Below are 15,030 nucleotides of genomic sequence, written 5' to 3'. Positions count from 1 at the left end.
CAGTTTAAAATAGCATTAACACAATATGGTATTGTTCAGGTTAAGACATGGCAGGAAATGACATTGTGAAGGAGTTGGCAGCTTCACAACACCACTAGATTACAGATCAAGAACTCATAAGTATCAATGGTTAGTGTGCTGTCAATTTATCCCATTTCAGATTGGCAAATAAAGAGACGGTTTAAATAATAGTAGAATGATATGACATTGTTCATCGTTAAGACACTGCAGAATATGACATTGTGCTGTAGTGGGTAGGTTCACCACACCACTGGATTACGGATCAAGAACAGAAGCATACATGCAGTGCAAAAGAAGATCACTTGCTCTGTATAGTTTAATTTAAATGGTATGAAGAAGGAACTTGGTTGTACAACTAAAAACTTAAATTAAGAAGGACAAACTTTTGTTTATGAACTACATAATAAACTTTAAACATGCAATTTGATGCAAACACCAAAAATAAACAGCTGTTGCAGTCATGCCTAACCAAATATACACAAAAAAGTTTGAAGGCTTGAGAAAGACAAACTTACATTAGTGGCGAAGACCGGCTCTATAAAGCCCTTGTCCATGCTGATTGGGGGGGGGGGCAATTCAAGAAGTTTACCACATAATCTTCTTCATAAGCATTGCCTTTATTCTACATCTTGGTAAGAGTAAATATAGATGTGATAATATAAGAAAAAATGGAGAATGTTTAAGATAATATGAAGAGTGATGCTACATAACCAAGTAGCATAAATGTAAGTACAGGGATACAGGCAAAAGGTACAGCCAAGAGCAATGCAGAGCTAAACTTCTTCAGTACCATCGGTGTTATCCAACCTTATGGTAAGAGTAAATATAGATCTGATGTGTAGAAAATGGAGGGCAGAGGAAAATAAGCTACAGAGTGATGGTACATGAACAACTAGTTGTCAATATAAGTACACTGATAAAGGACAGCACGTACTTACAAGAGCAATGCAGAGCTAAACTTTTTCATTGGCATTGGATATATTCTACACTAATGTAACCATTCATATATATCAGATAATTTGGAGCGAACAATTGATAAGCAAGCTATCATGCATACTGTTGTCACATAATGAACCAGGTATGAATGCAAGTACAGTGATACAGGACAACAGGTACTAACAAGAGCAAAGCAGCGGGCAGCATATTTGTGATATCCTGTCGTCCTTTTCAAACCGGAATTCTTCTTCGAGTAGATTTCTTGCAAAAGAGATCCGTAAGGCACATGCGGAAAAGTAGAAGTTCAAATTGTCATGTGATATCATAGACAGTACCTCATCCTGGGAACGAGACCAGTGCATAACAAGGTTTTCCATTCAATGTCTTCTAAATTTAGCACAGGAGACTTCACCGGAAATTCGTTTATAGACTTGCCATCAAAGTGTGATTTCCTCAGGTAACACCGATGCCGCTGCAATGCTTCCTTGAAAAGCGCAAGCAAGCTTTGCTTGTCATGACTATCTAGATTGACCATCGCCTACTTACAACAATTTAATGTAAATCATTGATGTGTTCAATCAGCAGAAAACGGGAAAATAATCGGCAACTGAAATCGGCATACCTTTTGCTGGAGTGAGGGTCCTGTGTGGTGGGGCTAGTGTTATGGCCAGTGAAGTATGGGTACATTCTGCTGGAGTCGGTCCTACGTTTTGTGTCACTGGTTGTAGAGCCAATATAAGTGGGGTCCTGTCTGATTTCTCCGGCACCACCATGTTTTTCAAGGACTTTGCTGGTGCTCCTTCAGGTTCGACAATCACCCTCTTCCCTTTTGATGTCTGATGCACAAGAACAACATTTGAGTGGAAAAACATGGTATGATGACAGATGGAATTTGTATTGATAATGGATGGGCATGGCATCTTGACATATATGATGAGTAAACTAAGCAGATGGCGGTGCAACAAAGTAGAATGCAAGACACCTTATGCAAGATACGCACAATCAATAAAACCTTGCCAAATTAGAACAGGCACCTTGATGGGTGAATAGGACAGGTCATTAGAATCATATTCTGAACAAGAATCTGCAGGTGGGGAGTGTATGAGTTTCATTGCATCCAGAATGGCACTCAATGCCTTGGTGCCAATTTTGTAAGTCGTTGCAGTGTTCCACAATATTCTTCTGATGCGCGGATTCTAATATTCACTGTGATTACGTATAATATCTGAGAAGCTTGAAAACATAAATAGTAGTGAGATTATCTTTGTAATGCAGATAATATTCTAATATAGGGGCTCCCTGTAAACCCTTGTGTGCTATCATTGGATTCTGATGAGAGCGCCCATGTGTGCCGTAATATGGTGCATCCATTAATATAATCTGGCACAAGTACACAAAAAATAGGCTCCAGAAGTAAGGATAGTTGGCAGATGATAGGTTCATAACATATACTGTATAGAGAGTTTATTGCCAAACCATGATAACAAGAGCACACAACAAGTAGGCAGATCGTAGTGTACATAAAAGGGGTACGCCATAACCAGCATATATAAATCGGGAAAGTGGAATTGGCTGGAAAATATGGTGTTGTATTGCCTCTACTAATTGAAAGCCTATCGATCACGCACTGGCTAGCTCTATCAGCTGTTGACTGCAGATGTCCCTGCTCCCCTTCGTGACAAGGAACATACTGTACGTAATAAATACAGAATAACAGAAGAGGAACATGTTAAAGAACATAAGAGGAAGCATATTCTTGAGGTTCCACTTCTTTGCATACAATGTTGGTTGCCCACTCATGATGAATCACAACGCCCAAAGAAATGCAATTCCATGCTGTCTCTCTATATGTGGCCACATTCATTTGGAAAATCAAGTGGGAGCATTAGCTGACCAATTAAATGTGTGTCTGTTAACTAATATCAGTATCATATCACAATTCGTATTTGAAGAAGTAAGCTTTGGACTTATGATTGGTGTGTTGTTTAGCTTCACACTAAAAAAAGACACATCCGTGACATTTTGGGCCGAACGGATTTTTTTCCTGTCATGCTTATGACACTTCTATGATGATAATTGTGACAAAACCCAGTATCATCATAGATGTGGTGGGCTCCTACTTCTATGACCAAAAATCATGACAGTAAATGGGCTTTTCATCCTGGGCGGGCTGGAGACGCAGCTGCATGACATTCTTTGGGCCGTCCATGATGGAAAAAACCGTGGTAGAAGCGAGGGCGAGGAAAATATCGGGGAGGTCCCCGTTACGGTGGGTGGTCGGGGCCGAGCGATGCACGTTTCTCTCATACACGTACACGCGTGGGTGCGAGGCGTTGGGCTCTAACTGAACCCAAGCGAGGCATTCGCCTACGGAACCTTGCACTGCAGGCTATGCGTTACTAAACCCGAGCGATCGGTCGATCCCTGGCTATTAACTGAACCCGATCGAGCGATTCCTTCGCTACTGCTACTAACTAAAGCCGATCGAACCTGCTGCCTCTTGATGAACAGTGAGCGTTGTTGGGGGGGGGTTGGATGAATAGTTCCCGGTGGGGGTTGGATGAACAGGACTCCGTGGTAGTAGAGGCTGTTGCCGCTGGATGAAGAGCACCCCGATCGAGCCGGTTGGGGTGGATGAACAGGACCCCGTGGAGGGCTGGATGAACATCAGCCGATGGAGGGCTGGTTGAACAGTAGCCGGTGGAGGGATGGATGAACAGTAGCCTGTGGAGGGGTGGTTGAATAGGACCTCGTGGAGAGGGCTGGTTGAACAGTAGCCGGTGGAGGAGCGCTGGAGGCTGGATGAACAGGAGCCCTTGGATGAACAGTAGCTGGTGGAGGCAGGAGGGAGACGCCGTGGATGAACACTCGCAGGTGGAGGTTGGAGGAGGTCGACGGTGGATGAACAGTAACCCGTGGAGGCTGGAGCGAGGCAGTAGACGGTGGATGAACAGTAGCCCATGGAGTCCTGTTTTGCGGTACGCCACACCCCTCCCGATGAACAGGACCCCCGTTTCGACCATAGTGCTCCAACACAAGCCCGTTTCCTCCGTTTTGCGGTACTCCACAGCCCTCCCGATCAACAAGACCCCGTTTCAACCGTAGGAGGTCGAAGAGAAGTTCGTTTCCTTCGTTTTGCGGTACGCCACACCCCTCCCGGTGAACGGGATCCCGTTTCGACCATAGGCGGTCGAACACAAGGCCGTTTCCTCCATTCTGCGATATGCCAGGCCTCGTTTCGGCTGTTCCGTCCAAGCCGGTTGGCTCTGAAGGAAATATGCCCTAGAGGAAATAATAAAGTTATTATTTATTTCCTTATATCATGATAAATTTTTATTATTCATGCTAGAATTGTATTAACCGAAAACTTGATACATGTGTGAATACATAGACAAACAGAGTGTCACTAGTATGCCTCTACTTGACTAGCCCGTTGATCAAAGATGGTTATGTTTCCTAGCCATAGACATGAGTTGTCATTTGATTAACGGGATCACATCATTAGGAGAATGATGTGATTGACATGACCCATTCCGTTAGCTTAGCACTCGATCGTTTAGTATGTTGCTATTGCTTTCTTCATGACTTATACATGTTCCTATGACTATGAGATTATGCAACTCCCGTTTACCGGAGGAACACTTTGTGTGCTACCAAACGTCACAACGTAACTGGGTGATTATAAAGGTGCTCTACAGGTGTCTCCAAAGGTACTTGTTGGGTTGACGTATTTCGAGATTAGGATTTGTCACTCCGATTGTCGGAGAGGTATCTCTGGGCCCACTCAGTAATACACATCACTATAAGCCTTGCAAGCATTGTGACTAATGAGTTAGTTACGGGATGATGTATTACGGAACGAGTAAAGAGACTTGCCGGTAACGAGATTGAACTAGGTATCGAGATACCGACGATCGAATCTCGGGCAAGTAACATACCGATGACAAAGGGAACAACGTATGTTGTTATGCGGTCTGACCGATAAAGATCTTCGTAGAATATGTGGGAACCAATATGAGCATCCAGGTTCCGCTATTGGTTATTGACCGGAGAGGTGTCTCGGTCATGTCTACATAGTTCTCGAACCCGTAGGGTCCACACGCTTAACGTTACGATGATAGTTTTATTATGAGTTTATGAGTTTTGATGTACCGTAGGAGTTCGGAGTCCCGGATGAGATCGGGGACATGACGAGGAGTCTCGAAATGGTCGAGACGTAAAGATCGATATATTGGACGACTATATTCGGACATCGGAAAGGTTCCGAGTGATTCGGGTACTTTTCGGAGTACCGGAGAGTTACGGGAATTCATATTGGGCCTTAACGGGCCATACGGGAAAGGAGAGAAATGCCCCAAAGGGTGGCGGCACCCCTCCCCATGGACTAGTCCGAATTGGACTAGGGAGGGGGGGCGCCCCCTTCCTTCCTTCTCCTTCTCCCTTCCCTTCTCCTACTCCAACAAGGAAAGGAGGAGTCCTACTCCCGGTGGGAGTAGGACTCCCCCCTTGGCGCGCCCTCCTCCTAGGCCGGCCGCCTCCCCCCTTGCTCCTTTATATACGGGGGCAGGGGGCACCCCATAGACACAACAATTGATCATTGATCTCTTAGCCGTGTGCGGTGCCCCCCTCCACCATATTACACCTCGATAATATCGTAGCGGTGCTTAGGCGAAGCCCTGCGTCGGTAGAACATCATCATCGTCACCACGCCATCGTGCTGACGAAACTCTCCCTCAACACTCGGCTGGATCGGAGTTCGAGGGACATCATCGAGCTGAACGTGTGCTGAACTCGGAGGTGCCGTGCGTTCGGTACTTGATCGGTCGGATCGTGAAGACGTACGACTACATCAACCGCGTTGTGTTAAACGCTTCCGCTATCGGTCTACGAGGGTACGTGGACAACACTCTCCCCTCTCGTTGCTATGCATCACCATGATCTTGCGTGTGCGTAGGAAAATTTTGAAATTACTACGTTCCCCAACAGTGGCATCCGAGCCTGGTTTTATGCGTTGATGTTATATGCACGAGTAGAACACAAGTGAGTTGTGGGCGATATAAGTCATACTGCTTACCAGCATGTCATATTTTGGTTCGGCGGTATTGTGAGATGAAGCGGCCCGGACCGACATTAAGCGTACGCTTACGCGAGACTGGTTTCACCGTTGCGAGCACTCGTTGCTTAAAGGTGACTGGCGGGTGTCTGTCTCTCTCACTTTAGTTGAACCGAGTGTGGCTACGCCCGGTCCTTGCGAAGGTTAAAACAACACCAACTTGACAAACTATCGTTGTGGTTTTGATGCGTAGGTAAGAACGGTTCTTGCTAAGCCCGTAGCAGCCACGTAAAACTTGCAACAACAAAGTAGAGGACGTCTAACTTGTTTTTGCAGGGCATGTTGTGATGTGATATGGTCAAGACATGATGCTATATTTTATTGTATGAGAAGATCATGTTTTGTAACCGAGTTGTCGGCAACTGGCAGGAGCCATATGGTTGTCGCGTTATTGTATGCAATGCAATCGCCATGTAATTGTTTTACTTTATCACTAAGCGGTAGCGATAGTCGTAAAAGCAATAGTTGGCGAGACAACAACGATGCTACGATGGAGATCAAGGTGTCGCGCCGGTGACGATGGTGATCATGACGGTGCTTCGGAGATGGAGATCACAAGCACAAGATGATGATGGCCATATCATATCACTTATATTGATTGCATGTGATGTTTATCTTTTATGCATCTTATCTTGCTTTGATTGACGGTAGAATTATAAGATGATCTCTCACTAAAATTTCAAGATAAAAGTGTTCTCCCTGAGTATGCACCGTTGCGAAAGTTCTTCGTGCTGAGACACCACGTGATGATCGGGTGTGATAGGTTCTACGTTCAAATACAACGGGTGCAAAACAGTTGCACACGCGGAATACTCAGGTTAAACTTGACGAGCCTAGCATATGCAAATATGGCCTCGGAACACTGAGACCGAAAGGTCGAGCGTGGATCATATAGTAGATATGATAAACATAGTGATGTTCACCATTGAAAAATACTCCATTTCACGTGATGATCGGTTATGGTTTAGTTGATTTGGATCACGTAATCACTTACATGATTAGAGAGATGTCTATCTAAGTGGGAGTTCTTAAGTAATATGATTAATTGAACTTAAATTTATCATGAACTTAGTCCTGATAGTATTTTGCAAATTATGTTGTAGATCAATAGCTCGCGTTGTTGCTTCCCTGTGTTTATTTTTTGATGTGTTCCTAGAGAAAAATTATGTTGAAAGATGTTAGTAGCAAAGATGCGGATTGGATCCGTGATCTGAGGATTATCCTCATTGCTGCACAGAAGAATTATGTCCTTGATGCACCGCTAGGTGACAGACCTATTGCAGGAGCAGATGCAGACGTTATGAACGTTTGGCTAGCTCAATATGATGACTACTTGATAGTTTAGTGCACCATGCTTAACGGCTTAGAATCGGGACTTCAAAGACGTTTTGAACGTCATGGACCATATGAGATGTTCTAGGAGTTGAAGTTAATATTTCAAGCAAATACCCGAGTTGAGAGATATGAAGTCTCCAACAAGTTCTATAGCTAAAAGATGGAGGAGAATAGCTCAAGCAGTGAGCATGTGCTCAGATTGTCTGGGTACTACAATCGCTTGAATCAAGTGGGAGTTAATCTGCTCCTGCGACGCTGGAGGAAGAAGACGAGAGATTGAAGATGGATGCCGGTCGTTGGATGTAAATCCAATGGCTATCAATGTTAGAATTATTTGTTGACTAAGTTGACAATGACTTTGTCGGCGTTCTGGGAACGGGGGTCCCCAGACTTGCCTGCCTGCGGCCCATGGTGTGGCTATGCTAGCGGGCCTGTACGGCCCATCTTCATCAACAAAGCATTCAAGACCCTCGCGAGGGGCCAACCCTCGCGAGGCGGACGACGCAAGACCTCCTCAGGAGCGACCTCTCCAGGCAGGCTTGCGAGGAGCGGAGATTTCAAGGCGGGGCAAACCTCGCGAGGCTCTCGTGACGTAAGCCATGACGATCGACACCAGGCGGGTGCCAGGCGGGCGCCAGCGCATGCAGCGTCCTTGTTTCCTCTTTGGTGCTATGGAAGCAAGCGCAGGCGCGGAGTACCGAGGCATCCGGCAAATGTTTCCATATCAGTACAACGAGACCAAGACCAGCAGGACGGAAGTTACCATGGAGCCCAAGACGGCGTCACCACCAGAGCCTTTTGCAGGCGAAGACCACTTTTGTCAGGATAGCTTGTACTAGCTGTACCCTTTCAAATTAGCCCGCCATTGTTGGCTCCCTTCCCGCTCAATATTTGGGGAGAGGACCAGGGCCTATATAAGTAGAACTAGCCACCACAGTAGAGAGGGGATCGAGTCCTCACCCCCGCAAGTTTGACAAGCACAAGAACACCCCAACCTCAGGAGGTTGTTCTTCCCCTTGTACTGTTCTTCATCAGCCCAAGAGGCAATCCACCACCACACACTAGAGTAGGGTATTACACCACAACAGTATAAATATCGTGTCTTTCTGTGTTGCGAGTTCGTCGAGTTCGTCCGCGAGATCTTAGCGAGCTAGGGCGTTGATCGGTAGGAGGGAATGAACTTCGCGCGCACCCCAGAGTTTGAACCTTAAGGGTTTGCCGGAACCCCACATCTGACATTTTGGCGCGCCAGGTAGGGGTGCGCCGTAGCTTCCCTTCCGTCGATCGCCGCTCCGTCGCTCCGTCATCTCCATGGCGGACACTTGCCGCGCTCGTGCTGAGCGCCGGGCTGCCCTCACCGCCCGCGTGGCTCAGACGGCTCCCGTCGGCGGGCCGCCTCGTCGTTCTCCGTCTCCCGCCGCCAACGCTGCCACTGGCCCGGCGGGGAACGAGCAGCAAGCGTCCTCGCTGCACCCCTTGATGCGGCAGGACGGCCGCACTGCCACTCCATCGCTGACCCCGGCCGGTTCCTCGTCCCACGCACGTCGCGCTCCCATGGACGCGCAGGCCGCGCTCCTCATGGCGAATGAGCTCCTGCGCTACCGCCCGGTCGACGACCTCTACGAGGACTGGCTCGATCGCGTCGCCGAGCTCATCCACGCCGCAGGGGGCTCTCCAGCGCCGTCCCTTTCTCTGCCTCGCCCTTCGCCAGCCACGGGCGACGTGGCACACGGGGCGCCTCCTCCACCTCTGCCCCAAGACGGTGCCTTGGTAACAAGGCGCGCGGCCCCACGGCGCGATCCACCACGCCCGGTGCCCGCGCGCGAAGAGCGAAGCTGCCAAGAAATTCCTCGGCCGCGAGAAGCTGCACCTACGCTCCCCGCGCCACCTCGCCAAGACCGCGTGCCACCCGCGGTGGCGGCACGTGGGCCTCGTCAAGACCAAGCTCCACCTCCGAGACGGGCCCCGGCAACCATGGCCGGCTGCCGCGCCTTCACCCCCGAGCTGCGTAGCGTCGCCTGGCCAGGCAAGTTCAAGCCGGACCTGCCTCCTCGCTACGATGACACCCTCGACCCCGCGGAGTTCCTGCAGCTCTACGAGCTAAGCATCGAAGCAGCCAACGGTGACGAGAAAGTCATGGCGAACCGGTTCCCCATGGCTCTCAAGGATGGCGCCCGCTCCTGGCTCCTAAACCTGCCGCAAGGCTCGATCTCCTCCTGGGACGAGATGTGCGACCGCTTCGTCGCCAACTTCCAGGGCACTTGCGACCGCCCGCCGGCCGCGGGTGACCTGCGCTGCATCAAGCAACAGCCAGGAGAGACCCTCCAGAAGTACATCCAACGCTTCAACAACACTCGCCTCAAGATCCCCAAGGTGACGGACGAGGCCATCATCTCCGCGTTCTCTAACGGCGTCCGCGACATCAAGATGAAGGAGGAGCTCGCTATCCACGAGGAGCTGAGCACATCTCAGGAGCTGTTCAACCTGGCAACCAAGTGCGCAAGAGCTGAGGAGGGGCGCCTTTCCCTCCTCGAGCTGCCGGCTGCGGGTGCAGAGGAGAAGAAGGCCAAGGCCAAGGACGTGAAGCGCAAGGAAGCAGCCGTGCTCGCAGCGGAGCCGGACACCAAGCGGGGCAGAGACCAGCCCGAGTCATCCAAGAACAGCCGGCCGTTCTGCGCCTTCCACAACCTGAACACCCACAACACCAGCGACTGTCAAGAGCTCAGAGCCATTCGTGAAGGACGCTATGGTCGACGCCCCGAGTGCAGCGACCGGGGCTACGACCGAGGAGGAGGACGTGGTGGCGGACGCTGGGACGACCGCGGCCCACGCCAGGAATGGTGCGACATGCCTCGTGAGGACCGCTGGCAGGATCATCCTCGCGAGGGCGCCTGGAGAGACTAGCCTCGCGAGGACCGTCCTCAGGGCAATGCCGGTCTTCCCTCGCTGCCGCCACCACCAAGAAGGAACGACGACCACCATCAGGACGAGGGGGCTGGGGGCTTCCAGGAGCCGCGCGCTATCGCCTGCATCTTAGGCGGAGCCCAGGCCCCAGCCTCGCAGTGCATCTTCAAACAGTTTGCTCGTGAAGTGAATGCAGTCCTCCCCAAGCTCGAGGCCACGCGCCCGCTCAGGTGGTCCCAGTGTGCCATCACCTTCAACTCGGCAGACCAGCTCAAGTGCGCAGCCACCGCTGGCGCCCTCCCGATGGTTTGCTCACCAGTCATCAGCAACGTACAAGTCACCAAGACCCTCATCGACGGCGGCGCGGGGCTCAACGTCCTGTCCGTCGACACGTTCGACAACCTCCAAGTCCCATATGACCAGCTTCAGCCTACCAATCCTTTCTCAGGAGTGGCCGACGGTTCCACCACACCGATAGGGCAGGTCCGCCTCCCTGTCACCTTCGGGGAACGCAAGAACTACCACACCGAACTCATCGACTTCGATGTCGCGCACATCCGCCTGCCATACAACGCCATCCTTGGGTATCCAGCCCTGGCAAAGTTCATGGCCGTCACCCACCACGGCTACAACGTCCTCAAGATGCCGGGAAGCGGCGAAATCATAACGATCCCATGTGAAGAGAGAGATGCGGTGTGCTAACTTGAGCGCGCCTTCCAAGCTGCGGCAATCGACGACCACGACAGCAAAAGCGAGGGCCCTCCTAAGGCCCTCCCGAAGAAGAAGAAGCAGCTGCGCCGTGCAGGATCTCAGGAGGGTGGCAACGCAGCTGGAGCTTCGTCAGGATTAGCGCCCGCTCCAGGGGCGCCTCCCTCCATCGCATAGGAAGGCGCGCCCGACGCCCTCCTTGGGCAGGGCTCGGGGGCTCTCTTCTGGAGGGCCTCAGACCTTGCCAACATCACGAGGGAGGCGCTTGGGCACCACTTGGAGGCATGCTTCACGACACGTTTCCCTCGGGAGAATACAGGGCAGGGAGCGCCCACCACTCAGGAGTTCATCACCAAGACCACTCAGGAACTACAAGACGCAAGGGCCATGCGTGGCGACCGCCGCTCACCAGGCGCAACTCCACATCCACGCGAGGATGCCGGGCTGCGCGTCTGCATCGACGTTCCAGGGCTCAACAGGGCCGCATCTCAGGAGCTTTTCTGGCCTTCGCGCGTGGGCCGTTGCGAGGGTCCACCACACAACTACGTTCGCATGCCTTTCGGCTTGCCGAGCGTGTCGTCAGCCTATCAGCGCAACATGCGGCGTGTCCTAGCGGCCCAGGAGGCCAGGCACCACGCCGTCCTGGCAGAGATGGAGATGGTCCTCAGGGAACCATCGGAGCCCCAGAGCCTCCCTGATACGTCTCCAACGTATCTATAATTTATGAAGTATTCATGCTATTATATTATCCTTCTAGGATGTTTTATATGCATTTATATACTATTTTATATGATTTTTGGGACTAACCTATTAACCTAGAGCCCAGTGCCAGTTTCTGTTTTTCCTCGTTTTTGAGTTTTACACAAAAGGAATACCAAATGGAGTCCAATGGACGTGCCAATTTTTGACAATTTTTTATGGACCAAAAGAAGACCCCGGAGCAAAAGAGTTGGGCCAGGAGAGTCCCGGGCTGCCCACGAGGGTGGGGGGCGCGCCCACCCTCCCTGGGCGTGGGCCCCTACCTCGTGGACAACCCAGAGACCCCCCTGACGTGAGACCAACGCCAAAAATTCCTATAAATACTGAAACCTCCAGAAAATAACCTAGATCGGGAGTTCTGCCGCCGCAAACCTCTGTAGCCACCAAAGACCAATCGGGACCCTGTTTCGGCACCCTGACGGAGGGGGATCCATCACCGGTGGCCATCTTCATCATCCCGGCGCTCTCCATGACGAGGAGGGAGTAGTTCACCCTCGGGGCTGAGGGTATCTACTAGTAGCTATGTGTTAGATCTCTCTCTCTCTCTCTCGTGTTCTTGATTTGGCACGATCTTGATGTATCGCGAGCTTTGCTATTATAGTTGGACCTTATGATGTTTCTCCCCCTCTACTCTGTTGTAATGGATTGAGTTTTCCCTTTGAAGTTATCTTATCAGATTGAGTCTTTAAGGATTTGAGAACACTTGATGTATGTCTTGCATGTGCTTATCTGTGGTGACAATGGGATATCACGTGATCTACTTGATGTATGTTTTGGTGATCAACTTGCGGGTTCCGTGACCTCGTGAACTTATGCATAGGGGTTGGCACACGTTTTCGTCTTGACTCTCCGGTAGAAACTTTGGGGCACTCTTTGAAGTACTTTGTGTTGGTTTGAATAGATGAATCTGAGATTGTGTGATGCATATCGTATAATCATACCCACGCATACTTGAGGTGACATTGGAGTATCTAGGTGACATTAGGGTTTTGGTTCATATGTGTCTTAAGGTGTTATTCTAGTACGAACTCTTGAATAGATCGATCCGAAAGAATAACTTTGAGGTGGTTTCGTACCCTACAATAATCTCTTTGTTTGTTCTCCGCTATTAGTGACTTTGGAGTGACTCTTTGTTGCATGTTGAGGGATAGTTATATGATCCAATTATGTTATTATTGTTGAGAGAACTTGCACTAGTGAATGTATGAACCCTAGGCCTTGTTTCAACGCATTGCAATACCGTTTGTGCTCACTTTTATCATTAGTTACCTTGCTGTTTTTATATTTTCATATTACAAAAACCTATAACTACCATCCATATTGCACTTGTATCACCATCTCTTTGCCGAACTAGTGCACCTATACAATTTACCATTGTATTGGGTGTGTTGGGGACACACGAGATTCTTTGTTATTTGTTTGCAGGGTTGTTTGAGAGAGACCATCTTCATCCTACGCCTCCCATGGATTGATAAACCTTAGGTCATCCACTTGAGGGAAATTTGCTACCGTCCTACAAACCTCTGCACATTGGAGGCCCAACTGTTGGGGAACGTAGTAATTTCAAAAAAATTCCTATGCACACGCAAGATCATGGTGATGCATAGCAATGGGAGGGGAGAGTGTTGTCCACGTACCCTCGTAGACCGAAAGCGGAAGCGTTAGCACAACGCGGTTGATCTAGTCGTACGTCTTCACGATCCGACCGATCAAGTACCGAACGCACGACACCTCCGAGTTTAGCACACGTTCAGCCCGATGACGTCCCTCGAACTCCTATCCAGCCAGTGTTGAGGGAGAGTTTCGTCAGCACGACGGTGTGGTGACGATGATGATGTTCTATCGACGCAGGGCTTCGCCTAAGCACCGCTATAGTATTATCGAGGTGGACTATGGTGGAGGGGGCACTGCACACGGCTAAAAGATCAAACGATCAATTGTTGTGTCTCTGGGGTGCCCCCTGCCCCCGTATATAAAGGAGCAAGGGGGAGGTGCGGCCGGCCAGGAGGAGGCGCGCCGGGAGGAGTCCTACTCCCACCGGGAGTAGGACTCCCTCCCTTCCTTGTTGGATTAGGAGAAGGGGGGAAAGAGGAGGGAGAGAGGAAGGAAAGGGGGGGCGCCGCCCCCCTCTCCTTGTCCTATTTGGACTAGGGGGGAGGGGCGCGCGGCCCTGCCCTGGCCGCCTCTCCTCTTCTCCACTAAGGCCCACTATGGCCCATTAAGCCCTCGGGGGGTTCCGGTAACCCCTCTGTACTCCGGTAAAATCCCGATTTCACCCGGAAAATTTCCGATATCCAAATATAGGCTTCCAATATATCAATCTTCATGTCTCGACCATTTCGAGACTCCTCGTCATGTCCGTGATCACATCCGGGACTCCGAACAACCTTCGGTCCATCAAAACTCATAAACCCATAATATAACCGTCATCGAAACTTTAAGCGTGCGGACCCTACGGGTTCAAGAACTATGTAGACATGACCGAGACACGTCTCCGGTCAATAACCAATAGCGGAACCTCGATGCTCATATTGGCTCCCACATATTCTATGAAGATCTTTATCGGTCAGACCGCATAACAACATACGTTGTTCCCTTTGTCATCGGTATGTTACTTGCCCGAGATTCGATCATCGGTATCTCAATACCTAGTTCAATCTCGTTACCAGCAAGTCTCTTTACTCGTTCCGTAATACATCATCCCACAACTAACTCATTAGTTGCAATGCTTGCAAGGCTTATAGTGATGTGCATTACCGAGTGGGCCCAGAGATACCTCTCCGACAATCGGAGTGACAAATCCTAATCTCAAAATACGCCAACCCAACAAGTACCTTTGGAGACACCTGTAGAGCACCTTTATAATCACCCAGTTACGTTGTGACATTTGGTAGCACACAAAGTGTTCCTCCGGTAAACGGGAGTTGCATAATCTCATAGTCATAGGACCATGTATAAGTCATGAAGAAAGCAATAGCAACATACTAAACGATCGAGAGCTAAGCTAACGGAATGGGTCAAGTCAATCACATCATTCTCCTAATGATGTTATCCCGTTAATCAAATGACAACCCATGTCTATGGCTAGGAAACATAACCATCTTTGATCAACGATCTAGTCAAGTAGAGGCATACTAGGGACACTCTGTTTGTCTATGTATTCACACAAGTATTATGTTTCCGGTTAATACAATTCTAGCATGAATAATAAACATTTATCATGATATAAGGAAATAAATAATAACTTTATTATT

Source organism: Aegilops tauschii, chromosome 3 (assembly GCF_002575655.3).
Source record: "Aegilops tauschii subsp. strangulata cultivar AL8/78 chromosome 3, Aet v6.0, whole genome shotgun sequence".
NCBI lineage: Eukaryota > Viridiplantae > Streptophyta > Magnoliopsida > Poales > Poaceae > Aegilops > Aegilops tauschii.
The sequence above is the reverse complement of the archived record's forward strand: the minus strand, read 5'-3'. Positions refer to the sequence as shown.